This window comes from Hemicordylus capensis, chromosome 8 (genome assembly GCF_027244095.1).
Source record: "Hemicordylus capensis ecotype Gifberg chromosome 8, rHemCap1.1.pri, whole genome shotgun sequence".
In the NCBI taxonomy this organism is placed as follows: domain Eukaryota; kingdom Metazoa; phylum Chordata; class Lepidosauria; order Squamata; family Cordylidae; genus Hemicordylus; species Hemicordylus capensis.
Window position 1 is genome coordinate 20,375,605 of NC_069664.1, and position 7,174 is coordinate 20,382,778.

General features: G+C 42.2%; 1 long non-coding RNA gene across 1 annotated transcript; it reads left to right on the plus strand.

Moving 5' to 3' along the window:
- The first annotated feature begins 1,133 nt into the window (after positions 1–1,133).
- On the plus strand, positions 1,134–5,373 carry LOC128333862 (uncharacterized). The gene is made up of 4 exons (XR_008311095.1): positions 1,134–1,219; positions 2,376–2,516; positions 3,394–4,238; positions 4,743–5,373. It is a non-coding gene; the product is annotated as an uncharacterized LOC128333862 (long non-coding RNA).
- The last annotated feature ends 1,801 nt before the right edge of the window (positions 5,374–7,174 follow it).

Sequence of the window (7,174 nt, forward strand, 5' to 3'; positions counted from 1 at the left end):
TTGTGGAATAAAATACTAAGTAGATTTATTGATGAAGTACACCTTTGGGTAGGAAAGAACTAATCCTTAATCTAAAGAACTACATAATGAATAGAGAGGGAGGGAGGGAGAGAGAGAGATGCTTCCATCTGCTCTCTAAGAGGAAAGGAAGGGATTCTGACTCTCAACAGGAAATACCTGAAGAGTCATATCAGGGGTCATAGTGTAGAGACAGGTAGAAGTTAGGGAGACCCTTACTCATTATCTCTACTCCCAATGCTCCTAGTGGTCATTGGGATAGTTGGTGCAAAAGGTCAATGCAGTGGAAGTCCAACACATGCTCATGAGGCTGACAGTTTCAATGGCTCAGGGCTACTCAGAAGGACTCAAGGTTAACCTGAGGGAAGAGAGGAGGGTCAGTCATGCAGAGACAATGAAAGCACAAAAGTCTGGCAAGAAGCATTTGTGGTACCTAAACAGTGGTGTCTATTATGGTAAAGTTATCTGAAAGATGGGTGTCGGATGTTTGGACATGGGGCGCAATTCCAGTGCTTGCCCTAGGCGCTATTTTCCCTAAATACGCCTCTGTATAGGTATATGAGTTTGTATTTCTAAAAAACAACTCTCTGGGGAATTGAGAGTCAGGGAGATTGATTGTTCCTGGGGGTTTTCTTTGATACTTTTCAATGTTTAGTCTTACAAAAGACCAATATGACATTCAAGAAAATGTCAAGCTGTAGAAGTCACGTAATATAAATTCAGTGATAATACTATCTAGAAAAGGAACCAACAAAATCCATAAGATCTCGAAATGATTCCTCTCAGTGATTAATCCATAATATCATAACAAACATGTCAAAATAGATGTCTGTATGTTATTTTGGACTTTGAATTGGGAAGTTTGTTGCGACAGTATGTAATGCTCCTGGGGTCTCCTGATTTTGAGCGATTGGACTCCTTTATTCTCAGGAATAATTCTCAGGATATCCTTTGTTTTGTGGATATCATTATTCTACACACTTCTTTTGTTGGGTCTGCCTCACAGAGGGCATTTGCGCATGCGCATTGGCTGCCAAAATGGAGGCCACTAGCTTTTATGGAGGCCTGAAAGGGCCAAAAAGGCTTCACTTACCCAGCCGCAGCAGTGATGAGGAATGCCAGCGGGGGGAGAGGGAACCCGTGCGGACACACACACACACACACCCGCGCAGCTACAGCAAGCCCCCTGAAGGGGCTACAGGTACTTGCTTTTACGTTTACAAAAGTTCGCAGACCTGCCGGACCGGACCCAGTGGTCCGGTTCCGGTCCGATGGAACCAGGGGCGGGGGTGTTGTTTCGGTTCGATCATGAACCCACGAACCCCCGGACCGAACCGTCGGACCGCGGACTGCCAGACCGGTTCCACACATCCCTACCTTTTAATGGTGATGATTTTCTTTATTTAGCAGGGGGAGCAGCTGGCCCTGTCCAACCCCAGCACAGCATCCCCCCAGTGACTATTGCTGGTATCTAATTTACGTTTCTTTTTTAAGTTGTGAGCCCTTTTTGCACAGGGAGCCATTTTCTTTCTTTCTATCTATCTATCTAAACCTTTTTGGGAACTTTTGTTGAAAAGCAGTATATAAATATTTGCTGTATTCATATTTGTATTTCACTTTGAATTGTCTTCTTGTGCTTTATACGGTGCCATCAGGCACAATTTCTTTAAGCCCCACATAACTTGCCTTTTTCTTTTAATGGAACTATCAGGATTATACCTGCTCTGATCCCCTACCCCAGCAACAAAACTAAGCCCCTTCTGTTAGATGAAAGAGTTTATTGCATTGATGCGGCTGGCACACACCCAGCACACACATAATGTAACAAGAGTGCAAGTTCTTTTGATAGTTTAGAAAGGCTCTGGAAAGTCCTTGGTACGTACCATGCTTTTGACACTCCCGGACGCAAGTCTCGCGGTCTGGGAAGTTATTTTTATTGCCTTCACAGCCACTATAAAGGAACAAGTGGCAGTACCTGAGCTTGGAATCAAAGTAATAATATTCCAAGTATTCATCGCATGTTCCTCTTTCTGGAGGGAGCAGACACTTCTCAGGCACTGAAACAAAGAAGAGATCACAGTATTTCAAGGTATTGTTCTTATGATATCAACATCTGAGATTATGATTTCCAAGAGGCCAATTCTGCAATCTCAGAAATGGGTTCCAAAGACCCTGTTATTCCCAGATGGGTGAAATCACACACCAAAGAGTCCCTTTGAGGTTATATTGTTACTGTAGTATCTTTCATAGCCCCAAGGGGTTCAACAGTGATTCCTTGATTTATAAGGGATTAAACAAGAGGCTTAACTTTAGTTACAGAAAGAACATCTTCATTCTTTATTATTTCTTAACACTAGCTAACAAGGTAACTGTCACTTCTGCGAGAGAGCAAAACCAACTGAACTGATAAAACAGAATTGAAGACTGACTCCACCCCAAGGACTTAAAATAGATACCCTTGCCATGTACTGCAGTACATGCTGGAAATACCTTTTAGGGTACGTTGAACTCAGTGGGGAAAGGCATGGTTGGGAAATCCTGACTGCCCTTGAATCATTCAATGTTGCCGAGAGAGTATGCAGCCTGTGCTATCCTTTGCCCTGTTCCTACGCTGGTCCCTTGACCAACCTTCAGTTCTCATCTTCTTCAGTGTGATACTGTGACCCTGCTACCTACAACAGGTAGGCAAGGAAGATGGGCAAAGGGGCCCACTGGAGGAACAGGGCAGTAAATACGCTGGACTCCACAAATGTTCTGTGGTTTGGAATGCACTGGGAGACTGTCTTTCGAAACTCTAGAGGAAGCCAGTATGGGAAGAGACCCAAATTCAGAGGGCTGAGAGACACATATACAGGCAGGCAGAGGGAAAAATATGAAAAATGAAATATCTGCTTGTTCTTCCCACCCCACCCTCAGGTGAAAGCTGAATTATGCAGCTGTCTTTATACATGATTACTGCAGCCAGGATTTTATATGTGAATAAATGGCGTGTTTCTGAAGTCCCCTCTTTAAATGATTGGTTTTTGAAACAATGGGGTTATGCCTCAATTTCTAAAGTTTCAGCTTATATGAATGAAGTCTCAACTGAGTCATTTATGTCAATTGGGGATCCCTTTATAAACTTTAATATCCAACAAGGACATCATTTGTTCCCATTGTCTGGATTTGATTTGTGGAGTTTTATGTACCCAGCTTTATGCAACCAAGTGTTGATCAGATGTAATCAAATGTTGATCACAGCTGCTAACTGTTAATATATTCAGAATGTTTTCTTTCTAGTACTTGCTTAAAGAAATATCATGACACTGTTTTTCTTTCTTTCTTTTTTCTTTATGTTTCAATAAAACTGAAAAAAAAGTTTGTTTGTTTTTAAAGAAAGCTGAATGATACATTCAAGGATCGGTTGCTTTGAGACTGAAAGAATTCCCATGGCTCCCCACCCTTTCCACTGAGTAACTGATGTCTAACCTGGAAACAGAAGAGAAAGTTGCAGGCATGATGGAGTTGAAGAAGACCGAAAGGGAACTCTTACCTGCATACCCCACAGAGACACCCAGATGCTCCGAGCAGTTTGTGAGCAGTCCCGTCATGAGGACTAGGAGGATGAGGGGATTGCAGTGCATGGTGGCTGTTTGATGCAAGTGACCAGTACTGAATGAAGGCCCTTTATATAGTGAGGTATGCAGAAACAGAGAGGAGCATTAGGGTGGCAAAAGCAACTTCCTGACAAGTAGGGGCACTCTGAAACTCATCTGTTTTGTTCAGGGTGACTTCCTGTTCTTGATGAAGTACTATTACATTTCAGTTAGGGACATCTTGGAGCCATAAAGCAAATGGAAATCACCTTTCTGACAAGGTCAGAAAGGGTACAGTCCCTATAACATGGTATTTATATAAACCTGTCTTTTTTGTTATCGCAAATGTTCCTTCTTTTTCTCTAGGTTTATGTATAGCCTGCTCATGATATGGGTCCAATGAATGCACAAGCTGTGCATAGCTCCTTGAATATATCTCAGCCACTGGACTCGTGAGAAGGCGGGGGGGGGGTAAGATCTAAAAGGTGGGCTGTGTAGAAAGGCTTGCTTTTTGACCAGTGATCTTCACTATTTTTCAAGTCCGGGCCACTTTGGCAGTCCCAAGAGTCACCAGCCATCACTGGGTAACTGCCCTTATTTCTGCTAGCAAAGTGCAAGCTGAGCAACACAAAACACTCTTACAAGGTAATCGAATGGTCATTAAAGGAGTTCTAAATGCTGAACTCAATGCTCAACAAAGAACACCCTATATCTGCTTTTACACCTAAGTGCCCTCAATGTACAATGCCTTTTGTTTCACATGGAGAAAACAGCCACGAAATTATATGGGATTATTTTGGATATTTCTCGTTAGGAGAGAGGAGCCTCTGGAGAGATTCTAAGGATCCAAGGTTTCTTCTTATTCCCAAGTAAAAGGATTCTGAGTGTCCAAGATCCTTTCCCACATGTGAGGTGTATAAAAGGCTCTCATTGTGAAAATTAACCCCCCAGTATTTAAGGTTCAAATATATGTATGTTTTGGAGAATTCTTTAAAAACCTCCATTATGGTTGCTTTAGCCATGTAGAAAAATGGAGGGCTGTTGCCTGTGGTGCAGCATCAAAAATGTACCTTGCTCAGGCTTGAAAACTGATTCATTTCCTTTTGACCAGGTCAGAAAATATTTCTCCCTATGACAATTCCCTTCCAGGAGGTGGCCTCATGACATATACCTGTATGATGTTGAAGGCAATGAAAAGACCTGGATATCAGAAAATTCTACCTGCATACAAACTTGACATGCTTTGGGTGTAGAAGGCAACAAAAATTACCTGGTTACCAGGAAATCCTACCAGTAGGTAAACTTTGTTTCCTTGTGTTAATTAGACAATGGTTGTCTGATTGTATCTTGATTGAGCAGCCACAGGAACTTGCTCCAGGGGTTCACTCACCTCAGACCAATCTGAAAAATGTTGACATCTAAGCCAGCCCGCTTTGGAAACTTATGGACTGAGCTCTACACTCCACTTGCAACCATGCCATCAGAATGATACAAGTGACAACTAGCCACAACATGGGTGTGGACAGGTTCCCAAATCCACTTTCTGTTAGGAGGATTCCTTTTTGAGACCCTGAAATAACTCCTCCCTCATCTTATGACAATTTCACAGTGCCAATTATAACCTCCTAAACACCTTTGTCTCCATTTGTATGGAGACCAACTTTACAGCTACAATTTGGGGGAGAGGACCCTTGATGTTGGGGACAGGACTGCAAACAAAAGTGTATTATTTTCAGATCCACCATATATCTGCCAATATTTGCTTGAACTTGAAGCAACATCAATAAAGGGACAATTCTCCCAGACGCTAGTTTAATTATATCTCAATTTACTGCTTATTAGAGCCGAGCATACATATTTTAAATAAACAAACAATGTGGTGAATGGTTCCCTGGGTTTTGAACCAGGCATTTGTGGGTCTTGCTCACAAATGTGCTTCCTTTTCCGACTGGAACACAATCTACACCCAGTTCATCTTTAGATGCTCCAATACAGTGTAATGTTTTAATTATGCCACAGGGTGGTACTGTAGCACAGCACCTAATCATGACAGAATGAAACAGGGACATAGGATGCTGCCTTAAACTGTGCCGAGTCAGACCACTGGTCCATCTAGCTCAGTATTGTCTCCACTGACTGGCAGCGGTTTCTGCCTTATACTGCGTCAAACCATCAGTCCTTCTAACTCAGTGTTGTTTATGCTGACTGGCAATGGCTCTCGGAGAGGAGAGCTGGTCTTGTGGTAGGAAGCATGACTTGTCCTCTTAGCTAAGCAGGGTCCACCCTGGTTGCATATGAATGAGAGACTAGAAGTGTGAGCACTGGAAGATATTCACCTTAGGGGATGGAGCCATTCTGGGAAGAGCATCTAGGTTCCAAGTTCCCTCCAAGACAGGGCTCAGAGAGATCCCTGCCTGCAACCTTGGAGAAGCCTCTGCCAGTCTGTGAAGACAATACTGAGCTAGATAGACCAATGGTCTGACTCAATATATGGCAGCTTCCTAGGTTCTCCCCAAGGTGTCAGGCAACAGTCTCCAGCCTCACCTGGAGATGCCAGGGAGTAAAACTGGGACCTTCAATGGCAGTGCTACAGCACACAGATTTCAGTTTAGTTTCCATGGAAAGAAAAAAAGGGGGCAAATGCACACACACCAATTCCCAGATCCTGTTTGAAACCACCAAGGGTTAAATAAGTACAAGCTTTCTTCATTAAGCAACCTGGTAACGGACACTTTCCAGAGTTTAAATTACTGTCTCGATTCTCATTCTATTTATTAATTCATGTTTATTTGCAACTTGGACATAGTTACTGAATGAGTAACTTAAATATCTCAATTCCCTATTCTTCTATTGTCTACCTGCATCTTGGTATTATCAAGTATTACCACACTTGATACATTTTCTTTTGAAATTTTGTTTTGCTAATATATGTTTTTATTTTCAAGTGCAAATCTAGAATCTGGTACTGCTTTGCAGCTGTAAGTAGCTGAAGCTAATTTAAAGACTCAAAGGACTCCAGTTCATTTCTGTCCCTGCCCTGAAAAAGGCAGATTTGAAAATTATTCCGTTTTCCAAATTCTCAAACCACAGTGGCCAAGTCTAGAAATCCCTTACTTCATAGGTATTCCTTCCTCTCCAACATTTCACAGCTGGAAAAGAGGGATGATTTGTGAAGATACCCCTCTACCTGCACAACCCCTGTTTTTATATGAAGATACTGTACACATTACAAGCCTGTAACACAGACCATGATGCATCTTGCAGATCGGTCGTGCATCTGGCCCTGATTCTGGATCAGAATCTTTAAACCTGTCACTGACCAGACACACATAGCTAAGGAAATACACACAGATGGCAACTGGTAAATAGCATATTCAAAACAAATAGATGATTCATCAGCTAAGCATCAACAGCAATCTACAATACTAGCAATATTAACTATAATACTGACATTTAATGGCATTGTTTGTTATGTAACTGCTCCTACTAATGAGGACTCCTGTACTCAAAGCAACTAACAAATGGTTCGTGTAGAAATTATCATTTCCTAATGGATTCTGCTTGCAATCAAAAATGTGCCG